Source organism: Cetorhinus maximus, chromosome 5 (genome assembly GCF_964194155.1).
Source record: "Cetorhinus maximus chromosome 5, sCetMax3.hap1.1, whole genome shotgun sequence".
Lineage (NCBI taxonomy): Eukaryota > Metazoa > Chordata > Chondrichthyes > Lamniformes > Cetorhinidae > Cetorhinus > Cetorhinus maximus.
The window spans coordinates 106,231,289-106,258,794 of record NC_135883.1 but is presented as its reverse complement, the minus strand read 5'-3'; the positions used below and the strand labels follow the sequence as shown (position 1 = coordinate 106,258,794).

The following is a 27,506-nucleotide window of genomic DNA, read 5'->3' as shown; positions in this document are numbered from 1 at the left end:
AAAATTATATTTCCATTTTATTCATTGTCCTATCCCCACCTTTTAGCCTATTTCGATCTTTTTTCCCACACCGTCCCCTCCCTCCACCCTGCCCCCATTCGGGCCATCTGTCACTTGCTTATTCTGCTTTCTACTCTTAATGTCACCATTAGCACCTCCTTCAGCCAGTATCACCACCATCAACACCTCTTCGACCTTTTGTTTAAGACATCTTTTTCAATCTGTCCTTTGCCTCCACCTATCGCTGGCCTCCTATCCAGCTTCACCTGTCCCACCCTCCTTAAACAGTATATATTTCACCATATTTTTATTTCTCTTTATTTCTGAAGAAAAGTCATACGGACTTGAAACGTTAACTCTGTCTTTCTCTCCACAGATGCTGTCAGACCTGAGTTTTTCCAGCACTTTTTGTTTTTGTTTCAGATTTCCAGCATCTGCAGTACTCCGCCTTTATCAGTAGAGGGAGCAGTTCGACAACGATGGAAAATTGAACGTGAAATTGCATGAATGATACAACTATACTAAGTTGACAAACAAGTTCCACTAAACATTTTTAAGCTAAGTTGTATGCTACAGAGAGTACATTTTAGCTTTGAATCTAAACTTTCCATCTGCGTTTTACTTAAGTTTGCAAATATGATGAAAACTATACAACTAATGTGGGAAGTTCGTTGTAAATTTATATAGCAGGTTACCATTCTGCAGTCCTGTTTCCTTATAAGTTTAACATCCTTGGTCTTCGATTTGTGGAATGAAAATGGTGTGGGTTACATATTGTAACTTCTATCTGTCTATCTTCAAATATCAAATTTTTAGCGCAGCAGCATGTTTCATTTTTTCACAGACTTTGCCTGATCTTCACAGGTCAAATTCTCTGCCTATATTGATGATGGACACAGCTGCCTTAAACCTGCATCACATAAACTGCTTAAACACATTCAAATTTTACAGGGGAGAAAAGAGAGGCTTCATTAGTTTTCCTTTGAAAAAAATGAGACTTATGCATTTGATAAAGTTAATAAGACACTTAGGACAAAGATGATGGCATGTTGAATTAGAGGGAACGTGACCTTATGGGTAGGTGATCATGTGTGAGCAGAAGACCAAGTGTAGCAGGTAAAAGGAAGTTTCTTGGACTGGAATAATGTAAATGGCAGTACGCTGATATCCACACAAAAATAGTTTTGGTATTTTTACTGTTTCTAAAGCTGGTTTCTTGGAACAATCAATTGCAACAGGTATTCATTAATACACAGTGAGGAAGGGAATGGAGCTTCACCTGAAAGGGCAGAATGGTGACTAATGGATTATATAGTAAAAATGGCATAGTGGCTAGAAGATTAAAGTGGATTGTGCTCAAGGGTGGTGTAACTGGGATCACTTCACATAATTTTTTGGAAGTCAGTGGAACGCAACTAATGTTATGTGATAGCCCCACTTTGCAATATGCTAAATTGCAAGAAAGTGCTGGAAGAACTCAGCTGGCCTGGCAGCATCTGTGGAAGGAGAAAAAGCGTTAACATTTCCACTCCAATATGACATTTCTTCAGAAGGCTTTTTTGCAAACTCTGAATATTCATTTTCAGCCATTGGTTTTGCCTTATCCAGTCAGGACAGATCATATAGACTCGAAATATCAACTCTGTTTCTCTGTCCACAGATGCTGTCAGACCTGCTGAGTTTTTCCAGCATTTTCTGTGTTTGTGTATGAAATTTGTGTTTCTTTAATTTATTTACTCTAAATATTTTTTGTTACTTAAAGTCGTAAATGGCACAGAAGGAGACCAGTCGACCCATTGAGTCCATGCTAGTTCTCTGTAGAGCATTCCAATCATTCCCATTCCCCTGCTCTATTCAATTAGCTGTGCATATTTATTTCCCTCAAATGCCCACTCAATTTCCTTTCCATTCATTATCACTTGCTCTTTTAGACAGTTCTTTCTCTCACACCCTGCATCCCGCATCTCTTGACCAAAAGTTTAAATCTTGTTCCCTAGTCCTTGTACTATCAGCTAATCCGTCTACCATAACCAAACCTGTCACAATCTTGTACACCTCTATCAGATCTCCCCACAACCTCCTATGCCCGAAGGAAAATAACGCCAATGTCTCCAACCTTAGCCTAGTAGCGATGGCGGAGTGGCATTGTCGCTGTACAAGTAATCCAGAGAACCATCGTAATGCTCTGGGGATGCGTGTTCGTTGGTGGAATTTGAATTCAATAAATATCTAGAAATAAAAGTCTAATGATGGCTTTGTAATGACGACTTTGATTGTTCACTGGTTCATTAATGTCCTTACCTGGTCTGGCCTATATGTGACTTCAGACCCACAGCAATGTGGTTGACTCTTAAATGCCCTCTGAAATGGCCTAGCAAGCCACTCAGTTGAATCAAACCACTACACAGTCACAAAAAAGATTTGAAACTGGACAAACCACCCGGCATCGACCTAGGCACCGGAAACAACAACAGCAAACTCAGCAATGTCGACTATGCAAAGTCCTCCTTGCTAACACCTGGGAGCTAGTGTCAAAATAAGGAGAACTGTCTCACAACTGCCAAGCAACTGCCTGACGTAGTCATCCTCACGGAATCATATCTAACAGACAATGTCCCCAGCACCACCATCACCATCTCTGAATATGCCCTGTCCCACCAGCAGGACAGACCCAGCAGAGGTGGCAGCACAGTGGTGTACATTTGGGAGGGAAATGCCCTGGGAATCCTCAACATCGACTGCGGATCCCATGAAACCTCATGGCAACAGGTTGAACATGGGCAAGGAAACCTCTTGCTGATTACCACATACCGCCCTCCTTCATCTGATGTATCAGTGCTCCTCCATGTTGAACACCACTTGGAGGAAGCAATGAGGGTGGCAAGGGTGCGATTGTTCTCTGGGTGGGGGCTGTCAATTTCCATCACCAAGAGTGCCTCGGTAGCACGACTACTGACCGAACTGGCTGAGTCCTAAAGGACATAGCTGCTAGATTGGGTCTGCGGCAGGTGGTGAGGGAACCAACAAGAGGGAAAAACATAACTTGACCTCATTCTCACCAACATGCCTGCAGGAGATGCATCTGTCCATGACAGTATCAGTAGGAGTGACCACCGCACAGTCCTTGTGGAGACGAAGTCCCGCCTTCACATTGAGGATACCTTCCATCGTGTTGTGTGGCACTACCATAGTGCTAAATGGGATAGATTTCGAACAGATCTAGCAACTCAAGACTGGGCATCCATGAGGCACTGTGGGCCATCAGCAGCAGCAGAATTGTACTCAAACACGATCTGTAAGCTCATGGCCTGGCATATCTCCCACTCTACCATTGCCATTAAGCCAGGGGATCAACCCTAGTTCAATGAAGAGTGCAGGAGGGCATGCCAGGAGCAGCACCAGGCATACCTAAAAATGAGGTGTCAATTTGGTGAAGCTATAACACAGGACTACTTGCATGCCAAACAGCATAAGCAGTAAATGATAGACAGAGCTAAGCCATCCCACAACCAACTGGTCAGATCTAAGCTCTGCAGTCCTGCCACATCCAGTCATGAATGGAGTGGACAATTAACTGACTGGAGGAGGAAGCTCCGCAAATACCTCCATCCTCAATGATGGGGGAGCCCAGCACATCAGTGCGAAAGATAAGGCTGAAGCATTTGCTACAAGCTTCAGCCAGAAGTGCCAAGTGGATGATCCATCTCGGCTTCCTCCAGAGGTCCCCCGCATCACAGATGCCAGTCTTCAGCCAATTCAATTCACTCCACGTGATATCAAGAAATGACTGAAGGCACTGGATAGTGCAAAGGCTATGTGGCCTGACAATATACCAGCAATAGTACTGTAGACTTGTGCTCCAGAATTGCTGCGTCCCTAGCCAAGCTGTTCCAGTACAGCTACAACACTAGCATCCACCTGGCTATGTGGAAAATTGCCCAGGTATGTCCTGTACACAAAAAGCAGGACAAATGCAACTGAGCCAATTATCTCATGAGTTTACTATCGACCATCCAGAAATTAATGGAAGGGGTCATCAACAGTGCTATCAAATGGCACTTGCTTAGCAATAACCTGCTCACTGACGCTCAGTTTGGGTTTGGTCAGGGCTGAACTGAACTCCTGAGGTGAGGTGAGAGTGACTGCCCATTACATTAAGGCTACGTTTGACCGAGTGTGGCATCAAGGAGCCCTAACAAAACTGGAGTCAATGGGAATCGGGGGGGAAAACTCTCCAATGGTTGGTGTCATACCTAGCATAAAGGACAATGGTTGTTGTTATTGGAGGTCAGTATTCTCAGTTCTAGGACATCACTGCAGGAGTTCCTCAGGGTAGTGTCCTAGGCCCAACCATCTTCAGCTGCTTCATCAATGACCCTCCTTTCATCTTAAGGTCAGAAGTGGGGATGTTTGCTGATGATTGCACAATGTTCAGCACCATTGGCGGCAACTCAGATACTGAAGCAGCCCATGTTGAGATGCAGCAAGACCTGGGCAATATCCAGGCTTGGGCTGACAAGTGTCAAGTAACATTTGCGCCACACAAGTGCCAGGCAATGACCATCTCTAACAAGAGTGAATCTTGATGTTTAATGTCATTACCATCACTGAATCCCCCACTATCAACATCCTGGGGATTATCATTGACCAGAAATTGAACTGGACTAGCCATAAAAAACCTGTGGCTACAATTGCAGTTCAGAGGCTAGGAATCCTGCGATGAGTAACGCACCTCCTGACTCCCCAAAGCCTGTCCACCATCTACAAGACACAAATCAGGAGTGTGATGGAATACTCTCCACTTGCCTGGATGAGTGCAGCTCCCACAACACTCAAGAAGCTTGACACCATCCAGGACAAAGCAGCCTGCTTGATTGGCACCACATCCACAAACATTCACTCCCTCCACCGCTGACGCACAGTAGCAGCAGTGTGTACCATCTATAAGATGCACTGCAAGAATTCACCAAGGCTTCTTAGATAGCGCCTTCCAAACCCATGACCATCTGGAAGGACAAGGGGAGCAGATAGATGGGGGCACCACCACCTGGAAGTTCCCGTCCAAGTCACTCACCATCCTGACTTGAAAATATATCTCTGTTTCTTCACTGTTGCTGGGTCAAAATCCTGGAACTCCCTTCCTAACAGCACTGTTGGTGTACCTACACTTCATGGACTGCAGTGTTTCAAGTTGGCAGCTCACCACCACCTTCTCAGGGGCAACTGGGGATGGGCAATAAATGCTGGCCCCAGCCAGCGAAGCCCACATCCCATGAATGAATGAATGAATGAAAAAAAAATCCCTCATCCCTGGAACCATTCAGGTAAATCTCTTCACCATGTCAAAGACCTTCACACCTTTTCTGAAGTGTGCTGACCAAACTGGAAGCAATACTATAGTGGCTGAACCAGAGCATCATAAAGGTTCAGTTAAAATTCCCTGCTTTTGTAATCAATACCTCTATTTATCAAGCCCAAGGTCCCATATGCTTTGCCAGCTACTCTCGATATGTCCCGCCACCTTGAAAGATCTATGCACATGAATCTCCAGGTGTCTCTGTCCTTGAACACTTTCTCAAACTATAAAGCCATTATGTCTATATTGTTTCTCCCTATCCCTTTTTACCAAAATACATCATTTCATATTTCCCTGTATTAAATTCCATCTGTCAATTGCCTATTTTGCTAGCCCAAACATGTCTTGTTGCAATTATTTGTATCATCCTCATTTTCAGCCACACCTCCAGATTTGATAAGATTGGCAAATTTTCAAATGTTACTCTTTATTCCAATATCCAGTTCGTTTATTTGTATCAACAAAGGAATGTCCAGCACCGACCCTTTGGAGAGCACCACGGTCTACCATCTTCCAGTCTGACAAACAACCATTTAGCATGACTTGCTGTTTTCTGTCCTTAAGTTAATTTTTTAATCCAAGCTGACACTGACCCTCCTATTCCATCAGCCTCCATTTTGTTAACCAGTCTCTTATGTGGTACTTTGTTAAAGGTTTTCTTAAAATCCATATAGAAACCATCCACTGCATTCCTTTCATTAACTTTCTCTGTTACTTCATCAAAAAATTCAATTAGATTAGTCAAACACGAACTGTCTTTGACAAATCTGTGCTTGCTCTCATTAATTAAACCAACCTCTCCAAGTGCCAGTTAATGTTATCCCCAATCATTGCTTCTAAAACCTTACCTACTACTGATGTTAACCTGACTGGCCTGCAGTTACCAGGAATGGCCTTACACCCTTTCTTGAACAATGTTGTCACATTGCTACTTTCCAATCCTCTGCCGTCTTCCCTGATATCTAAGGTAGATTGGAAGATTATGGCTAGTCAAACCATAATCTCCAGCCTAATTCCCTTAGTAACCTGAACAAAAACCATTTGGACCAGGTGGCTTCTCCATCCTAATCATAGCCAGCCTCTCCAGCACAATCTATCAATTTTTACCCCATTCATTCCCTCTACCATCTCCACTTCAACCGATATTTTGTCAGCATTCTTTCCTTGGTAAATACCTATACAAAGTACTCATTAAATATTCTGGCCTTGCCCTGCACCTCTAAGCATATATATCATCTTCTTTGTCCCAAATAGGTCCCACCCCATCTCTTACTACCCACTAACTATTTTACATGTCAGTAGATTATTTAGCTTCCTTTTAAGTTAATTGCTATTCCATTCTCAGATTCTCTCTTTGCCAATTTTATCTTCCTTTTGTCTTCATGGGGAGGTGGTGGTGTAGTGGTAATGTCACTAGACTAGTAATCCAGAGGCCCAGATGAATGCTCTGGGGGCACGGGTTTGAATCCCATGTAGCAGCTAGTGGAATTTAAATTCAATTAATAAATCTGGAATTTAAAGCTAGTCTCAGTAATGGTGCCATGAAATTATCATTGATTTTCTGATTATCATTAATTGATGATCAATTATCATTGATTTTTTCAAACTCATTTGGTTCACCAATATCCTTTAGACAAGGAAATCTGCATTCTTATCTGGTCTGGCTTACATGTGACTCCAGACTTGCAGCATTGTGGTTGACTCTTAATTGCCCCCCGAAATGGCCTAGCAAACCACTCAGTGGGATGAATGGGGATCGAGTTGTACCACATTGCTACAGAGACCAGATGGACTTGAGCAGTTTCAGAATGTGGCTCACCACTACCTTCTCAAGGTTAATTAGGGATAAACAACAAATTCTGACCTTGCCAGTGATGCCCACATCCCATATTTAAAAACAAAATTTCCTCTCAGCTTATTGTATTTGGCCTGCTTCTCGCTTGACATGCATCATACGCTTTTTATTTGTTTCATCATATTCTCTATCTCCTTCGTTATCCTTGGCTTGGCTCTCCTGTTTTTATCTCTTGTTGGAATGTACCTGACCTGCATCTGAAACATCCCTTCCTTAAAGATCACCCATTGTTCCATTACAGCTTTTCCCGTCAAAATTTGGTTCCACTTTACCCTGGTTCGATCCTCTCTCATCCCATTGAGATTTTCTCTTTTCCATTTTAGAAGTTCTACTTTAGATTTTTCCTTGCGCTTCTCCATTACTAATCAAAACCTTACAAAAGGATGATGACTTTTACCCAAGTGGGTGACCTCATTTCCCAGCTCTAGATCCAGAAATGTCTCCTTCCTACAACAATCATTCTGATTAAAGGTCATCAATCTGAAACATTAACTCAGTTTCTCTCCACAGATGCTGGCTGACATGTTGAATATTTCCTGCATTTTCTGTTTTTATTTCCGATTTCCAGTAACTGAAGTATTTTGCTTTTGTATATCATATGCCTCCTTCCGAGTTGAACTGAGCTCATACAGGTCAAGGAAGTTCCCTTGAACACAATTCCTATCCCTCCTTTCCCTTTATTCTAACATTATCTCAATCAATATTTGGATGATTCCTGTCCCCCAGTATCACCACTGTATAGTTCTTTCATATGTCTGTGACTTCCTTGCAGATTTGCTCCTCTATCTCTCTCTCTGTCTTTGGAGCGTATAGACTACCCCCAGTAATATGATCATACCCTTTTTGTTTCTCAACTCTAGCCAAATGGATTCTGTCCTGGCCCCCTTGAGGGCATCTCTCTTTCTGACACTACAATGTCTTCCCTAATCAGTACTGCCACCCAACCTCCCTTTTTTACTTCCCTGTATTTTCTGAATGCTTTATATCTGTGAATGCTAAGTCCCCCTTTCTTACTATTTTTAAACCACATTTCTGTATTTGCCACCACATCATATGCTCTCTCCATACAAAATAAATAATAATAAAAAATAATTCTACTGTCAAAACCTATCACAAAAAGGTTCTAAAGTTCACACTCTACTGTATTTTGATGTCCTTCAGAAGAACAAAATAATTAATGTTGTAACTTGAAGAATGGCCACACTTCAAAAGCACTTCTTTGGCTAATTAGTGCTTTGGTTGTGAAGGAGACCATATTTTTTTTTCAACTTGTACTGTACTGATTAATTGGAAAGAGTCATGCTTTTGCACATGAGGAACTATGTCCACTGTGTACATACACACGCTAGTATGTTAGAAGTTGTAGCCTTCACCCACTACTTATTGTAAGCTGATGGATTCAAGCTCTAAACTTTGCTGAAAGGTTGAAAACGCAAACAAAATGCAGTTCAATCATTTTGTTATGAAAAATACTTTTTTGTTTATGTTAGAAACATTATTTTCAGCTGCATGTATATCAGAAAATTGAAGATCGTTGAATCTGAGGTTAGATTATATGGCTCATGTGGAGAAAAGCACCAGTGCACACTTGATGAGTTAAATGAAATTTCTATATTGTAACATCCGATGATTCGATATTGTAGAAACAAACACATTTCTTAATTTTTCCTGTGTTTTAGCCGTCAAGCACAATGAAAACAAATTTGTGTAAAGCAGCCAACTGTCAACACAGCAATTAAATTGGAAACATAAAATGTATGAGCATCACAAGAAAAACAATTTAGGCAATGGTAAATTACTATTTAATATCTGTTTTGTCAAGGCCACCTACTTAGATCTTCACAACACTGTCCACCCCTGCCCCTAACTCGCCCTCACTGCCTGTGAGACTCTACTCCATGCCTTTATTACCTCAAGGCTTGATTTGTCTAAAGATTCACTTTCCACAAACTGTGACTCATTCAGAATACTGCTGCCCATGCATTACTCATTCAGCTTCTATCAAATGGGGTCTGAGAAAAAATTGGATAGACTTGTACTTTTCAGTTCAGAAAGGAGGTGTCTGAGAGGTGATCCATGCTATATATAATAGTAAATAATATGGGAAAAGTTAAAATAAAAACAGAAAATGCTGTACACAATTAGCAGGTAAGGCATTACCTTTACACAAAAAGAGTTAATGTTTTAGGTCAATGACCTTTCACCAGACAACCTGAAATGTTAAACAAAAACAGAAAATGCTGGAAAAACTCAGCAGGTCTGACAGCATCTGTGGAGAGAGAAAGAGAGTTGACATTTCAAGTCCATTTGATTCTTCTTCACTGGCGTCAATGGGAATCAGGGGGAAAACTCTCCACTGGTTGGAGTCAAACCTAGTACAAAGGAAGATGGGTGTGGTTGTTGGAGGTCAGTCATCTCAGATCCAGGACATCGCTGCAGGAGTTCTTCAGGGTAGTGTAATCTGCCCAACCATCTTTAGCTGCTTCATCAATGATCTTCCTTTCATCATAAGGTCAGAAGTGGGGATATTCGCTGATGATTGCACAATGTTCAGCACCATTTGCGACTCCTCAGATACTGAAGCAGTCCATGTCCAAATGCAGCAAGACCTGGACAATATCCAGACTTTGGCTGACAAGTGGCAAATAACATTTGCGCCACACAAGCGCCAAGCAATGATCATCTCCAACAAGAGAGGATCCAACAATCGCACCTTGATGTTCAATGGCATTACCATCATTGAATCCTCCACTATCAACATCCTGATTTACCATTGACCAGAAACTGAACTGGACTAGCCATATAAATACTGTGGCTCCAAGGGCAGGTCAGAGGCGAGGAATCCTGTGATGAGTAACTCACCTCCTGACTCCCCAAAGCCTTTTCACCATCTCCAAGACACAAGTCAGGAGTGTGTTGGAATACTCCCCACTTGCCTGGATGACTGCAGCTCCCACAACACTCAAGAAGCTTGACACCATCCAGGACAAAGCAACCCGCTGATTGGCATCACATCCACAAACATTCACTGCCTCCTCCACCACTGCTGCACAGTGGCAGCAATGTGTACCATCTACAAGATGCATTGCAGGAAGGCTCCATAGACAGCACCTTCCAATCTCACAACCGCAACCATCTAGAAGGACAAGGGCAGCAGATAGATGGGAACACAACCACCTGGAAGTTCCCCTCCAAGCCACTCACCATCCTGACTTGGAAAGATATCCCTGTTCCTTCATTATTGCTCAGTCAAAATCTTAGAACTCCCTCCCTAACAGAGCTGTGGGTGTACCTACACCACATGGACTGCAGCGGTTCAAGAAGGCAGCTCACCACCACTAAGGATGGGCCATAAATGCTGGCCTAGCCAGGGACGCCCACATCCCATAAATGATGGATTAAAAAAAACCTTTCTGAACCACTAGTTAGACCTATTGTATCTGGTTCTGGGCACCACACTTTAGAAAGGATGCCAAGGCCTTGGAGTGGGTGCAGAAGAGATTTACCAGAATGCTACCAGGGATAAGGAAATTCACTTATGTAGAGGGACAAGGGAAGCTGGGGTTATCCTTGGAGCAGAGCAAAACTTAAGGGAAGAACTAATAAAATAGATCAATGTTATGACGGGTTCTGGGAGGGTAGATAGGGAGAATCTGTTCCCACTGGCAAGATTGTCAGTAATCAGAGTGCACAGGTAATTGGCAAAAAGGCCAAGGGAGGAATGAAGAGAAATGATTTTAATCGTTGAGCTGATGATTTGGAATACACTCTCTTAGAGTGTCGGAAGCAGATTTAATTGTAACTTCAAAGGAATTGGATAAATACGTAAAAAGAAAAGCTAAGGGGAAAGATCGGGGAGTGGGACTTTTTGGCACGATGGATCGAATGGGCTCTTCGTGTACTTCATGATTCTATTATTCTACGTGGAATATCAACTGGGATGGGGAATGAGCGGTGCGATGTGTGTTGTCTGATTTGATGAGAGCAGTGCACATTTGCAGTGTTCGTCACTTTTCAGACAAGCATTTGCTGTTTTCCCAGATAATGTGCCATTATTTTTTTCTCTCTGTAGGATGGTTCTAGTTAGCGCAACGCTGCAGTCCATTTTTTTTTTAAAGGAAAGTTAAGATGGTCACTCGCTTTCCAGCGCTTGCAGCGAAAGCTTAGGGGTGACAGCCGCATGCTTGGAACGCAGCCCGGATCCCGCTGTCAATCGCTCCGGGCGCGAGGAGAGGAATCCGAGGGCGGCGACGCCGGGCGCTCGGACCACGTGACCCGCTGGGAGCCAGCGCCGCCTGTGGCAGCGGCGGGGAAGCGGCCCGAGCGCGCGGCTGCTGGCCACGTGATGCGGTGCGCATTCGCGGCGGCGGCGGCGGCTGTGCCACAGTGTAGCAAAGCCGGGGACACAGTGTATCAGCTACACAGGGAGCCGTGAATTCCGGCTGAGTGGAGCAAATGCAAGGTCGAGCTGAACCACATGATTTTCTTATTTAAAAACTCCCCTCCCGTCAGATTTGCCGGAAGCACATCGGTAATAGCCAAGTGAAGCACACATGCATGTGAGGTGAGTTGAAAGTTATTCACTTTTTTCGGGGAATGGGGGCAGTGTTTCTCAGCAATAACACACAAGCAGTGAACAGTGTGACTGAATGCTGGCGTTACACTGTTAAGGGCACTGGCTTGTGTTGCATCTGTCAGCCTGGTAGGCACCGCTCGATTTCATTAGCGTATGTGTCGAATAAAGAATATACAAAAAAAAAATGAATGCTGTAAGTTTATTTTTCATTTTGCTTTGCTGGAGAATGCAAAAACGCAACTGGAGACTAGATCGAAATCTTCCATATCCCCTTCCCACCAAAAAATTAAAATGAAAACCGTTTTTTGTAATGTACGGCTTAACTTTAAAGTGCCGTGACAAAACAGGCGTAAATGGGATACTATTTGTCATTTTAATTTAGTGGAGAAATTGATCCTGTGCTCATTGGCCCTGTTAGAACACTAACACTTTTCGAGGCTTGTTTCATTTGTGTAAAATAGAGAAATCAAAACCTATAGATTGATTTAACAATTTCAAGTAACATTTATAAGAATTGAACTGCAGTATTTTAACGAAAAAATGTGTTAATGCAATTGGATCCAGTACCTTTCTGAAACACTGAATTTTAAAGGATATCCCCATGGATTTATTTATTTTCAAATTTTTGATTTGTCAATGCAAATTAAATTAAAATTAAAATCACTTCATAATGTGTGTAACTCTTAAGGAAAAAACGCTTTTGAGAATTTTCATTAATTGCTGAAATAAGAATTATTTCCACCTGGGAACTTATGTGATTTTAAAAAATCAACAACTGAGTGATTTGAGGGCAGTGGTTTTAAGTCAAGACAACATGGAAAGCTAACGTAGATCAGAAAGAAAAAGGATGATCGTTGAGTGGGATTTTATGCAGGATTGGAAGAGGATGGCCAAGCTCTGAGCCTGTTGGAAGTTATGTTGTGGATCTCAGGGAAGGTATTTGAAAAATTGAGTCTGAAAATTACATGGGTGAGAATTTCAAGAGTTGGGATGAGTTTGAGGCAAGGAGGCAAACACCGTATTTGAGATGTGTAAATATGCATTGATTGTGATGTGTTTATGTAGGATTTGAAGTTTTCATTATAAATCAAACAGATATTGAGGTTGCATACTATCAGGTGAGCTGGAGAGGTATGTAAATAGGGCTTAATTGTAGAGCCCCTTGTGGGGTTTTAAGAGAGTTGATTTGAGCTTGTTCATGTTGCAATGTGTAAAATTTTAGTTGAATCATTGTAATGATGCGGCAGATAAAGTGTACCAGGTGGATCGAATCCATGAGGGAAACTCGATCCTGCTATCACAACAGTTTTGCATATTTGTATTTGAGATTCCTGCCCTGAATTCAGTAGTAACAAGTCCACTAAGACTTTAGAGATTTTTTTAGAAAACTAAATGAAACATTTATTAACAGAAGAAAAGATTTAAAGCACATACATCGGTCTACAAATTTACTACTATAATAACTCCTAATTAATCTGGCTTCTAGTTACACCTCCGTTAAGACAACGGTTTAAAAAAATAGATTTAAACAGATCCAGGCAAGTCAACACAATGCCCTGGACAGTAGAGTTCAAAGTGGCTTTACCCAGCTTCGGTTTCTGTAGACAGCAGGCTTAATGCACAAATACTGGAGGTTTTTCACGTGTTAGATCTTACGATGCCTTCCCTGACACAGCCTCATTCTCCTTTATACACGTTTCTCCCTTTTAATGTAAATTTCATTGTTCCCATAAAATAAACCTTTTCTTGCTGCTAATACTATCAGTAACCTTTGGGAAAAATAAACACACTGTTTGGCCTAGCTTCTCTGGCTAGGTGTAACATCCTACCATCTCTTTGAAATTCAAACTACCCTGATTTATCTAAAAATGCAAATTCCCCTCACCTCACATTCTAAGACTTCAGCCATGTTTATTTATTTAGCATTTCAAACCTAGCTTCTTTTAATGAGTCAAAGCTGTCTCCAATTCAATTAAAGCACACGCACACACACAATCCAAACCCTACTTTTACAGTAAATCACAATATTATGAGAATTATTATACTTTCGTGACAATCACAATGTGATTTCAGAGTAGCCATCTGATTGTAGAATTGTCATAAAATCAATGTCAGAAGTGGGGGAATTTGGGAGGTAGGTGCTGGTAAAGCTGTGGAAAAGCAAGTTTATTTTTTGGGGAGCAGAGTATGAATCAGAAAAATAGAGGGATGTTGACGGGGGTGTTGAATGGCAGTAGATCAAAAGGACCTCAAAAGAGGAGTGGAAGAGGGCTGTGGTATTTGTGCAGAAGGAGTCAGAGGGATAAAAGAACAGGTTAGGGTGAGACTTGGGTATGACAGTCATGTTGCCACCATGTATAACCGGATGAGCTGTCATAATGAAGGAAAAGGTATCACTGTCAGTGAGCCAGGGTGCTGAATCCAGTGCCCTTTGGATTGTTGGGGCTAAAGGATCCCAGTTGCACGCTTGTTTTGGGGTGACCGAGTTGGTACAGAGGCAGAGAAAATCAGGAGATCGTTGTTATAATAAACACATGCTGTCTATTTACAAACTAAATGCAACAGCTACACTTGTGTGCTCACAGCTCAAAACTCTGTCTTCAGTGTCTAACTCAAGACTCTTCCACAGTGGTAGCCTGCGCTGCTCTGCTATTGGGTATTAAGATCTTGTGATCTTACATTACAACACTAGTCTTAAAGGTATATTACATATCAGATTACTACATCTCCCCCCTTTACTGAAAAATACATTTTACAATTTTTTCAATATATCAAGTTATTTACAAAGTCAGTCTCTCTGGGGGTTTCCTGGTGCATGTAGAACGTCTCAGCTGTACAGTTTCTGAAATTTGATTTGGAACCTCCTTTACTGGAGTTGCCTGAGCATCTGGTTCTTCCATAGGTACTTGTAAATCTGTTTTTCAACTCTTACAGGTATAATCAGCCCTTCAAACACATTTGTACTTGGTTGACTTCTTTCAACAGGAGATGTCGATTGAGTCTCGATCATTGGTGGAATCATTTTGGGGTATTTGTTTCTCCTCTTCTCATGTGATCCACATGTTCTCTTAATTACTTGATCTTCGACTTTCACATGGTAGGGTAAGAGGTCCGGTTACTGCACTTATCTCACTGAACAACCATGTTCCTTCTCTAAAGTTTTGCACAAATACTTTCTCTCCTACATTAAATGTTCTGTCACAATTGAGCCATTTCCTGACTTTGCTGCCTTCTTTCTACCTCCCCTCCCCCCAAGTTTGACATTGGTAGGCTGTCTCGGTCGGAGATGGCGTTTCATCAACAATTCTGCAGGTGTGACATCTGTTGTCGTATTAGGGTGGTTCCATAATGGAAAAGAAATTATGCTAATTTAATCGCTACCGAATCTCCAGACAGATTTGAACATCTGAACAGCTTTCTCGGTGAGTCCATTTGAAGAACGGTGGTATGGAGATGTTTTCACATGAACAATAACATGAGGCTTGTAAATCGGTTAAATTCAGCACTTGTGGCTGCTGTTCCATTATCTGATTCCAGCACATCTGGTAGCCCATTAATTGTGAAACTTTGTCGAAATTTATCTATTGTTGCTGAAGATGTGGGTGACCTCACTTTGTATGTGTCCATCCATTTTGAATGAGCTTCTATGATAAGAAGAAACATTGTTCCCATAAAAGGTCCCACATAGCCGATGCGTACTCGTACCCATGGCCTTCCTGGCCACATCCAGCACCACTTTAATGGCTTCCACTTTTTCTTCAGCTGGCTGTAGGCCTTGTGAATCTACATTGTGACCTAGGTAAGTTACCTCTTTTGCCTGGAATGTGCACTTTTCCTTTTTCAACCTCACTGCGAAAAACGTTACAGAACTCCTTCCAAGTTTATTAAATATTCCTTTTCAGTGAGTCCAGTCATGAGAGCATCATCTAAATAAACTACAACATGGGGCATTCCCTGTAGTAAACTTTCCATGGTTCTTTGGAATGTGGCGCAAGCTGATGATACGCCAAATGGTAAACAAGCATATTGGTACCATCCCTTGAGTGTATTTATGGTGACAAACTTCCGGGATGCCTTCTCTAATTCCAAATGTTGGTAGGTGTGACTCAAATCTAACTTTGTGTAAGCCATTCCACCTGCTAATTTAGCGTATAAACCTTCAGTTTTAGGTATGGGGTGTCTATCCAATTTTGATACTTTATTGATTGTTAATTTATAGTCCCCACATACTTCAATGCTTCGGTCAGGTTCGAGAATAGGTACAATTGGAGCTGTCCGCTCTGAAAATTGTACTGGTTGTAATACTCCCAATTTTTCTAATCTGTCCAGTTGGGTATCTACCTTATCCCGCATTGCATTAGGCACTGGTCTTGCTTTCATGAATCTTAGTACTGACTCTGGATCTACATGGATTTTTGCTTGTAGCCCCTCAATTTTTCCAAGTTCTTCCTTGAAAACTGAGGCATATTTTTGTAGTAGCTCTGAAAGACCATTAGTTCACAGTTGGAAGATTTCCATCCATTCCAATTTAATTTCTTTCAGCCAGTTTCGTCTGAGGAGACTAGGCCCCTCTCCTGCTACTACCATCAAGATAATCTCACTGTTTGAGCTCCGTAATGTACTGTGACTTTACATACGCCCTTGACTTGCATGTCTTCTCCCATGTAAGTTTCTAATTTGTCATTAGTTTCTTCTAAATTCAGCATACATTCTCCATGATTCAGGTATTTGAAAGTATTGTTAAAGCAATCCCCTCAGAACATGCCGCAGTTTGGAAGAGTGGAGCCTGTTGACCCAAGCTCGGGCGACTGGTCTCACTATGTTGAACGCCTCGCATTCTTCTTCCAGGTGAACAATATTCCATGGGAGGAGAAGAGGCACACGATCCTTCTTTCCACGTGTGGGAGTAAGACAAAAGGATTAATTCGAAATCTGTTGGTTCCAGTGCCCCAGACTCAAAGGTCACCGATCACTGTAGTGGCTGCAGCAGTATCCACCTCCATTCTGATAGGCTTCTCATTCACTCTCATGGTTACATAGGCTCTGTTCTTCCTACCTTTTATATAATGGATAGATATCAGGATCTATTACTTCAGGCTTTTCAATGCTGTTTATTTCATTGGGTTTTTGCTTTTGCCTGCAAGTCTGCCTGATTCTATCTTCACAATGCCTCATGAGGTGTTCATATCGATGGCAGAAGAAACATTCGATCTTTTTAAACTGTGGTTCATTACAAGGTTATCTGCTTCCATCACAGATTCACAGAATCTTAGTGGCACAGAAGGAGGCCATTTGGCCCATCATGTCTGCACCGGCTCTCCAAATAAGCATTATGACCTAGTGCCATTGCCCTGCCTTTTTCCTGTACCCTTGCACATTGTTTCTATTCAATTAACCATCTAATGTCCTCTTAAATGCCTCAATTGAACCTGCCTCCACCACATTTCCAGGCAGTGCATTCCAGACCCGAACCACTCTTTGTGTGAAAAAGTTTTTTCTCACGTCACGCTTGCTTCTTTTGCAAGTCACTTTAAATCTGTGCTCTCTCGTTCTTGATCCTTTTACGAATGGGAACAGCTTCTCCCTATTTATTCTGTCCAGCTCCCTCGATTTTAAACATCTCTATCAAATCTCCTCTCAGCCTTCTCTCCAAGGAGAACAGTCCCAATGTCTCCAATCTATCCTCATAGCTTAAGTTTCTCATCCCTGGAACCATTCTTGTAGACTTTGTTACTAAGATGCCATGTTTTTGCTGCTAAGTTATCCCTTTCAATTTTCTGCTAGCAGTGACTGCTTCCCGCTTTTAAGTAAAGTTATGCGCTTTTGCGCTCTTTTTGGTTGAAGCTCCCTGCCCAACGTGGAGGATGGTGCCATTTGTGCTCCTCTTAAGGCGTCTGAGTCTCTCACCGCACCTTCCATTTCCAGACTGATTCCCAATGCCTTCTGAAAATCTAAATTTATTTCAGCCAGTAATTTCTTCTAAATCACATCTTCATTTATACCGCACACCATACGATCTCTAAGTATATCATTGATAGACGTACCGAACTCGCAATATTCAGTTAATTGCTTCAGACTTGCCACATAACAAACAACTGTCTCCCTCACAGCTCTAATTCTTGAGTTAAAGTTGAACTGTTGTATCGTCACCGATGGCTTGGGCTGGTAATGATTCTTTGAGGTTCAATAAGTCATCAAACCTTTGAGTCTGGGGCACTGGTGCCAAGAGATTCCGAATTAATCCGTATGTCATACTCCCACGCGTGGATAGAAGGATCGCGTGCCTCTTCTTCTCCCCTGCAATGTTGTTTGTCTGGAAGAAGAACGCGAGGCGTTCAACATAGCGAGACCAGTCGTCCGAGGTTGGGTCAACAGGCTCCACTCTTCCAAATTGTGGCATGTTCTGAAGGGATTACTTCAATCAAGAAGGAAATTTTCTTTCACTTACAACTACCATGCGAGGTACGACCCAATTTTGGTTCTTCTGATTTCCTTCGTTCTTCCTCACTTTTTACCTGGTTTTTTTTCCCATGGATTTTCATGCTTTTACCCTTGCTGCTAGTTTGTTGGGTCCGGTACCCTTTGGTTTGTTCAGGCTAAAGGATCCGGGTTGCACGATTGTTTCAGGGGTGACCGGGTTGGTTCAGAGACAGAGAACATCGGGCAATCATTGTTAGAATAAACACGTGCTGTTTATTTACAAACTAAACTCAGCAGCTACACTTGTGTGCTCACAACTCAAAACTCCGCCTTCACTAGTCAGTGTCTAACTTAGGACTCTCCCAGTGTTGGCCCGCGCTACTCTGCTATGAGGTATTAAGATCATGTGATCTTACATTACAACTTCATTAAGTTATATTACATATCAGATTACTACACAGGTTTTGACCCAAATGTTGATGGGTTGGGGAGGCATGGATTGAATAAAAGTTTTATTTTATTTAATATTTGTTCATGGGATATGGGCATCACTGGCAAGTTTAGCTTTTGTTGTCCATCCCTAATTGGTCTTGAGGGCAGTTAAGTGACAACCCCATTACTATAAGGTCAGGTAAGGATGGCAGATTTCTGTCCATAAAGGACATTAGTGAACCAAATGGGTTTTTACAACAATCAATGATAGTTTCACCATTACCGAGACTAGCTTTCAATTCTAAATTTTTAATTAATTGTATTTAAATTCCACTGGTTGCCATGGTGGGATTTGAACCAGTATCCCCAGAACATTAACCTGGGCCTCTGGAATACTAGTTCAGTGATATTACCACTGAGCCGCTGTCTCCTTTGATGTTTGGCACCTTTTGTAAAAATTCTTAGCTTAAGTCTATTTCTCAGCACTTTGTTCACATATTGTTATGATCCCAGCTGCTGTTACTACTAGACAAGCCAGATCTCAGGGACCTGGCTTGATAGCTCCTAACTATTATTTTTTGTTTAGATACATGGATAGTGGCTACTGAACAGAGTCACAGGAGTCAGCTAATGAACTTTTAACAAAAGAATAAACCATTTATTAAACAAGAAAATATTAACCATATTACAATACTCCCTCACCCACAACTATATCTTTACAGATTCATAAAGATAACACAAGTTACAAAAGTTATCTTGTACACTAATGTTCACAGTAAGTACACAGTCCATGTAAACCAGTTGGTGACTTGTGGTCAAACACACCACACTCTGAAACAAGTGACAAATGCCACCCCAAACAGACACTATTGATCTTTCCTCAACTCCCCCTAGATACTTATCACACCATGAGCCAACTGGTCTCACTGATCTCCATCTTTCACGCGAGGGTTTCCAATCTCCACTCGTGAAGAACTCGCTTTGGAATTTTCTCTCAACCAACACTTTCCCTCAGACGCCTTCCACAAGGGTCCACCTCCAGGGTTTCAAACTCTCCTTCTGATGTCCTTCTCCCCTGGATTGCCACGTGCATTCAAATTTCCTTCCACGCACTCTCTCTCTCAAGTGCTCAGTCATATCAACAGTACACCACTGCTTCACATGCCCATAGTAAGGAGTTACAGACCTTCAGCTGTCCCCTTGGATCTTCTAGTGGGGGTGGGGTGGAAAGACTGACAAGGTATTAGTTGTAGATTTTAAAATAATGGAAATAGGTGGGAAAAGAAAAATCTATATAAATTATTGAAAAAAACAAAAGGGAGGGGGAAGAAACGGGGTGGGGATGGGGGGAGGGAGTTTAAAATCTAAAGTTGTTGAATTCAATATTCAGCCCGGAAGGCTGTAAAGTGCCTAGTCGGAAGATTAGGTGCTGTTCCTCCAGTTTGCGTTGGGCTTCACTGGAACAATGCAGCAAGCCAAGGACAGACATGTGGGCAAGAGAGCAGGGTGGAGTGTTAAAATGGCAAGCGACAGGGAGGTTTGGGTCTTTCTTGCGGACAGACCGCAGGTGTTCTGCAAAGCGGTCGCCCAGTTTGCGTTTGGTCTCTCCAATGTAGAGGAGACTGCATTGGGAGCAACGAATGCAGTAGACTAAGTTAGGGGAAATGCAAGTGAAATGCTGCTTGTTTCCTCTCCTGTCCAGCCTCCCTTGCCAGCTGGCTTCAACTTTAGTTTGGGACTTGCTATCTGTCCCTCTGCTGTCCAGCCTCCCTGGAATCCTGCTTCAACTGAACTGAAACTACTGGTGTGTGCGTGTGCATGTCCCTCCCTCTCTGGACTCCTGTTGCTAGGCAACAGCACAGTTTTTTTTTCTACTCTTGTTCGCTTCGAGTCATAAAATTGTCACTAAAATGTAGGCACCTTTTAAAGTGAAACCAAAGCTCAATTTCTCCTTTTTCTTAACACACACATACAGAAATACAAATCAAACTTAAACATTAAAGGTATACCTTATTCTTAACACACCCAAATACACCTATGACTTACTTAAACTATCTCTATTTCCTAACAATATGCCCTGGGATGACTTTCATTCTGGGAAAATAATTCCCCCTGAACCGTTTGAAGACAATTTGTGCTGACTACTTGTTTACCTTCTGTGTTTTATGTGCGAAACTCATGTTTAAATCACTTGGCAATCTTCAATCCACTATCAAAACAAAATGGCCTGCAAAGCTAATTGGTTGCTTACTAGGTAATATCAGTAACTTACCTACTGGGAATCATAGCATTGAATGTATAATTCTATGTGGTGTACCCTTTATCTGAGGTATGGGCTGGAGGTAGGCAAACGTGACTGTCAGGAACAAATTAGATCTGACCCTAAACATATTTTAATAAATAAAAATACAAGTGCAGACCTTTTATACTTATTGGCCAAGTGTCAGTATCATGTATTTATTCAGTTTCTGTATATATTTAAATTCTAATGTATATTTAACAATTTTAAGATGTTGGCATGGTGCTATTCGTTGTACAGGATGATTTGCAGGTGAGTTACAAACTAGCTCAGCACTGTTATGACTCATGTGCCCTTGGATGACTATTTCATTCTCTGGGGGGGGAGAAACCCTTCTGAACCGTTTGAAGACAATTTATGCTGAGGATGTGTTTGTCTTTTATGTTTGATACATTTCAACTTTTATGTGCAAACCTCATGTTTAAATAACTTGGGAGATTTTCAGTCCGCTATCAAAATGAAATGGTCTATGAAGTTAATTAGTTTCTGTGAAGCGGAATAGCACCTGGTGAACATAAAATGTTGGACTAATAAGTGCCAGGAAGGTGAGAAATAGTCAGGATTGTAATGAAAAATTTAACACCGTTCAGAGGCATTTGGATTAAAATGAAAACTATTTCTTCACATGAAATAACAAATAGGTTGTGTTCAGTTATTTTGTAAATGGCCTCGATTCTTGCAGCCTGTACGGATGACAGCAGGGACGATGACCACACTGACCATAGCACTGTAGTACAAGGGGCCATTCAATTAGAGGAAGTAAAAATGAATATAGTTTAGGGAACAGTATAGTTAAGGGGATAGAGACTGTTCTCCTCCAGTGAAAGCATGAGCCCCAAAGGCTGGGTTGCCTACCTAGTGCCAAGTTTGAGGATTTCTCTTCTGGGCTGGAGCGGAACTTGGAGTGGGAAGGGAAAGATGCAGGTGTCATGGCCCACGTAGGTATCAATGACATAGGTAGACTAAGAAAGAGGTTCGGCTAAGGGAGTTTGAGTTGCTGGGGACTAAATTAAAAGGACCACAAGGATGATAATCTCTGGGTTACTACTTGGGCCCCAAACAAAATGGCATAGGGCAAATAAGATCAGAGAGTTAAATGCATGTTCAAAGATTGGTGTGGGAGAAATGGGGTTTGATTCATGGGACATGGGCACCAATACTGGAGAAAGAGGAAACTGTACTGTTGGGATGGCCTTAACTTGAGCCACATTGAGAACAGAGTCATGGTAAATTGATATCTAGGGTTGTAGAGAGGGTTTTAAACTAATTAATTAGTGGGGGGAAAAAGGTTCTCGTGAGGGGAGATTTAGAAAGGTAACGAGAAAGGATGAGGCAGTAGTTCAGGATGACAATATGGGTGATAACAAGAGTGTGACAGGAAGGTACAGGATGAACATCTGTAAGAGTGCACAAGCAAATAGGGTTAGAGTAGAGAAAAATGGTAAAAAAGACAGAATTAAAGGCTCTATGCAGGCGTGCAGTGTTCATACCAAGATGGATGAATCAACAGCAGAGATAAAAATTAATGAGTGTGATACGATAGCTAGTACAGAGATGTGATTACAAAGTGACCAAGACTGCGACCTGAATATTCAGGGTTATTTGGAAGGATAGGAAGAAAGGATAAGGAGGTGGGGCAATTCTATTAATATAGGATGAGATCAGTACAGTAGTGAGAAATTATCTTGGCTAGGAAGATCATGATGTAGAATCAGGGAGATGGTGGTGTTGTGGTAATGGCCCAGGCTAATGCTCTGGGGACGTGGGTTCAAATCGCACCATGGCAACTGGTGGAATTTGAATTCAATAAATCTGTAATATAAAACTAATCTCAGTAATGGTGACCATGACAACAATGATTGTTGTAAAAACCCATCTGGTTCACTTATGTCTTTTTTAGGGAAGGAAATTTGGCATCCTGACCCAGTCTGGCCTACGTCTGACTCCAGACCCACAACAATGTGTTGGAATCTTAACTGCCCTCTGAAATGGCCTAGCAAACCGCTCAGTTCAAGGGCAATTAGGGCAACAAATGCTGGCCTTGCTAACAGTGCCCAAGTCCCATGAAACAATAAAAAAATGCTTGGATGGAGGGAAAGAAATGACTTGTTAGGAGTGGTTTATAGGGTCCCTAACAGTAACTATACTTCAGGACAAAAGTATACATCAAGAAATAATGGGTGTTTGCAAGATAGGAACTGCAATAATCAAGGGCAATCTTAATTTTCACATGGATTGGACAAAGCAAGGATGTATTTCTATAGTGCATTTGGGATACAGGCTGTCCTCGACTTTACGATGTTCAAGTTATGAGGAACAGTACTTATGATGTTTAAAAATTGACACCTGGTTCCGACCCCTCGGCGCCAGTTCCAACTTTACGGCGCCACGCCAGCCCCAAAAGCAAGTTGGCTTCTGGTAAAGGTCTAAATGCATCGGGACGATGGGAAATGAGGTAAAAATGTTAGAACAATATATTCTGCAGCCAAACAGGGAACAAGCTATTTTAGATCTGGTAATATGCAATAAGACAGGATTAAATAATGATCTCATAGTAAAGGGTCCTCATGGGAGGTAATTAGCCATAGTTCACAAAAGGCCATGGGCATCTCTCTCCATTGGTTATATATAGCTTGAGGGGCACCAATCCATAAACATTGGGTAAGGCAAGAAGGGAATCGAACCCATGCAGTTGGCGTCCTTCTGTATCGCACTCTAGCCATCTAGCCAACTGAGCTAACTGATTTCAACCCTCGCTATGGTTCCGCTTGGCAAAAGTGATCATAACATGGTAAAATTTCACATTCAGTTTGAGATTGAGAAACCTGGGTCTGAAGCTAGTTTCTTAAACTTAAATAAAGGACACAACAAAGTTAGGAAGATAGAATTGGCTCTAGTGGAATGAGAAAATAGGTTAAAAAGTAAAATGATTTGCTAAGCAATGGAAGACACTTAAGGCGATTTTTCAGAACTCAACAAAGATATGTTCCATTGAGAAAGAAAGACTATACGAGAAGAATGCATCAGCCCTGGCTAACTAAGGAAGTTAGGGATGGTATCAAATTGAAAGAGGTGTGCAATGCTGCAAAGATTAGCGGTAGGCAAGAAGATTGGGAAAATTTTAGAAACTAGCAAAAGATGACTTAAGTAATAAAGAAGGAGAAATTAGAATATGAAAATAAATTAGCAAGGAATAGCAGAAAACAGTTTTACAAGTGTGTGTATATAAATGAAGAGAGTAGCTACTGGCTCTTTAGAGGATGAGACTGGAAATTAATAACGGGAAACAAGGACATGACAGAAGCTTTGAACAAGTATTTGAACAAGTATTTTGTATCAATCTTCATGGTAGAAGACACAAAATACATCACAGGAATAGTAGAAAATCAAGGGACAAAAGGGTGGGAGGAACTTAAAACAATCACTAGAGGAAAAAGTACTATGCAAACTAATGGGACTAAAGGCTGACAAGTCCACTGGACCTAAGATCCTGCATCCTAGGGTCTTAAAAGAATACTATGGAGGAAGTGGATGCATTGGTTGTAATCTTCCAAAATTCCCTAGATTCTGGAAACGCCCCAGCAGATTGGAAAAAATAGAACTGTATCACCATTATTAAAGAAAGGGAGGAGACAGAAAGCAGAAACTATTGGCCAGTTAGCCTAAGATTAGTCATTGGGAGAAATGCTAGAATCTGTTATTAAGGAAGTAATACAATCAAGCAGAGTCATTGTGGTTTTATGAAAGGAAAATTGTGTTTGCCAAATTTATTGGAGTTCTTTGAGAATCTAACGGGCAGTATGGATAGACGGGAACCAGCTGATGTAGTGTATTTGGATTTCTAAAAGGCATTCGATAAAGTCCACAAAAGGTTACAAGAAAGGATAAGAGCTCATGGTGTTGGTAGTAATATATTAGTGTAGATAGAGGATTGGCTAATTAAGAGAAACAGAGTCAGGATAAATGGGTAATCTTCAGGTTGTCAAACTCTAGCTAATAGGATGCTACAGGGATCAGTGCTGGAGTCTCAACCATTTACACTTTATTAAAGACTGGGATGATGGGACCAAGTGTATTGTAGCCAAATTTACTATGATACAAAGGTAGATAGGAAAACAAGTTGTGAGGAGGACTCTGAGTCTGCAAAGCAAGATAGGTTGAGTAGACAAAAAATTGGCAGATGGAGTATAATGTGGGAAAATGTGGTTGTCCTCTTTGGCAGGAAGAATAGAAGAGTATTATTTAAATAGGAGATTGCAGAATGCTGCACAGAGGGGTCTGGGGGTTGCCTTGTACATAAATCACAAAAAGTTAGAATGCAGATACAGCAAGTAGTAAGGAAGGCAAATGGAATATTAGCCTTCATTACAAGGGGGATGGAGTATAAAAATAGGTAATTATTGCTACAACTGTACAGGACATTGGTGAGACCGCACCTAGAGTACTATATACAGTTTCAATCCCTTTATTTTTCAAAACTTTGTTTTTATTAGCATGCTTCTTGTTTTTAGCCTACACTGCTGACTAGCAGCAATTCAAAAAGAGATCCAAATGTGTAAGTCTCTCCTTGTCAGTACAATCTCTCCATTGGCAAGTTCTCTATTGTGCCTCCTTGTGGTGACAGACAGAAACTGGGTTCCTCATGGCCCCAGGCTGAAGCTTCAGAGAAACCTGGAGGCGGTTTGCTCTCCCCCCCACCCCCACCCCCCAGACATAGTGTGCATGCCTACTGGCATGTGGACACGCCCTGGTGCTTTTGAACCAAGCTCCCAGCTAATGGTGAATAGCTCTACTGCCTTGTGCACATCTCGGGAGAGTTGAAAGGGAATAAACCCTGGCAAAAAATCTGGAGTGGAGCCCAAAAGCGAACTGATGTCCAAAATTGCCATCTTTTCCGGAACATCTGCAACCAAGCTGGTGCCAATCGTAGTGTTTTACATTCCTTTGGATCCATCCAGGGAGACTGAGATAGGGATCCTGACATTTGGTTAGCCCAGGGTCTCTGTAAATTTTGCTCAGGCTTGCGCTCTGGGGAGAACATTTTTCAGTGCAGAGCATCAGCACAACTCTGGAGGCAGAAGTTACGATTGATAAGTTCAACTTGATTAGCGTAGAGAAGAGGTGCTACAGGCTATCTCCAGTGGGAGGCATCATCTTGTCTCACCAGTGAGCCACTACCCACCTCAAGTCAGCCAGCCCTTGGCTAGTAAGGTGCTAATGCGCCATGATCCATCTGCTTCAATGGGTGTTTGGTGATTAAGAGCGTCTGTTCAATAAGTGGACAATCAATTGCACCAGGCAAATAAACAACAGGAAGAAGATGCCAACTCTTTGATTGAAAGCTGGAACTTCAGGACCACATGCATGGGACTGACAGCTGACTTTCAGTTAATTGATAATGTGCGCAAGACAGCTGTGATTGACATGGAACTTGATAGGCCAAGTATTGGTATTGCTTCCCTGCGAGAGACGAGGCTAGCCAAGAGTAGAGCACTAAGAGGAAAACATTACATATTCATCTGGCAGGGAAGGGTTCAGTGAAAATACTTGAGCAATGCTTAGGCTTTGCTGTAAGGAACTTGCTGGTCTCAATGATTGAAACCCTTCACAGATGGTTCAGAACATGTTCTCTCCATTCACTGCCTCTCGACTCAAACAGGGCCATTTAATCTCATGAGTATCTATGCTGTCACACTGTGCTCCACTTCAGAGAAAGAACAGTTCTGGGAGGAGCTTGATGCTGCTATCAGTAGAATTCTTAGAACGTCTTTACCTATTGGGGAATTTCAACACATAAGTGAGTGTGGAACATTGGGCATTGCTGTTCTGCCTCAGACTTCAGGGCTTTGGGAAGACGAATGAGAATGGACAGAGACTATTTGAGCTTTGCTGCTACCATTAACTTTGTGTAACTGGCACTTTCTTTCCGAACACAGTGCCACAAGGTGTCCTAGAGACATTGATCAAAGCATTGGTGCCAGTTGGACCTGATCATCACCAGGTGTGACTCTCTGAACAGCATTCTCAATGCACGCAGCTGCCACAGTGCTGACTGTGATATAGATAGCTCCCTGGTGTGCACCAAGGTTAGGATGGAACCCTTGAAGATTTTTCATTGAGAGCAGAAATGCCGTCCTTGTATCAACATCAACCACACTGCCTACCCAGATAAGAACCAATAATTCTGTGACTCAATTGTCAATTTCTGGCATTCTCATTCAGAACACAGAAGTGAAATCAAACATTCTTCGAGACACCATTTACAGTAATGCACTCAACATATGGGAAGCAAGAGCAGAAAAATGCTGACTGGTTCGAGGCTAACATCACTGTGATGGAACCTGTCTTTAAGCCAAGCAATCTGCTCTCATTACTTCACGCAGTGCATTTAAAGCCCTCTCGCTCGATCGCTCTTGTAACTAAAGCCCAACAGACTGCTAGGTGGTGCGCCAATGACTACTGGTTACATCTCTGGCAGAATATCCAGACATGGAATGCTAGGAACACGTATGGTGGGATCAAAAAGGCAACAGATCCATTAGCAAAGAAAGCAGCTCCATCAAAAACA

At 41.9% G+C, this 27,506-nt stretch overlaps 1 protein-coding gene across 1 annotated transcript in view; it reads left to right on the top strand.

The window, feature by feature from the left end:
* The first annotated feature begins 11,588 nt into the window (after positions 1-11,588).
* The window catches only part of gpr63 (G protein-coupled receptor 63), a 156,620-nt gene continuing 140,702 nt past the window's right edge, over positions 11,589-27,506 (top strand). Inside the window, exon 1 of the mRNA XM_078542286.1 lies at positions 11,589-11,775. The gene's annotated coding sequence lies outside the window, so the exon portion shown is untranslated. The remainder of the gene's footprint in view (positions 11,776-27,506) is intronic.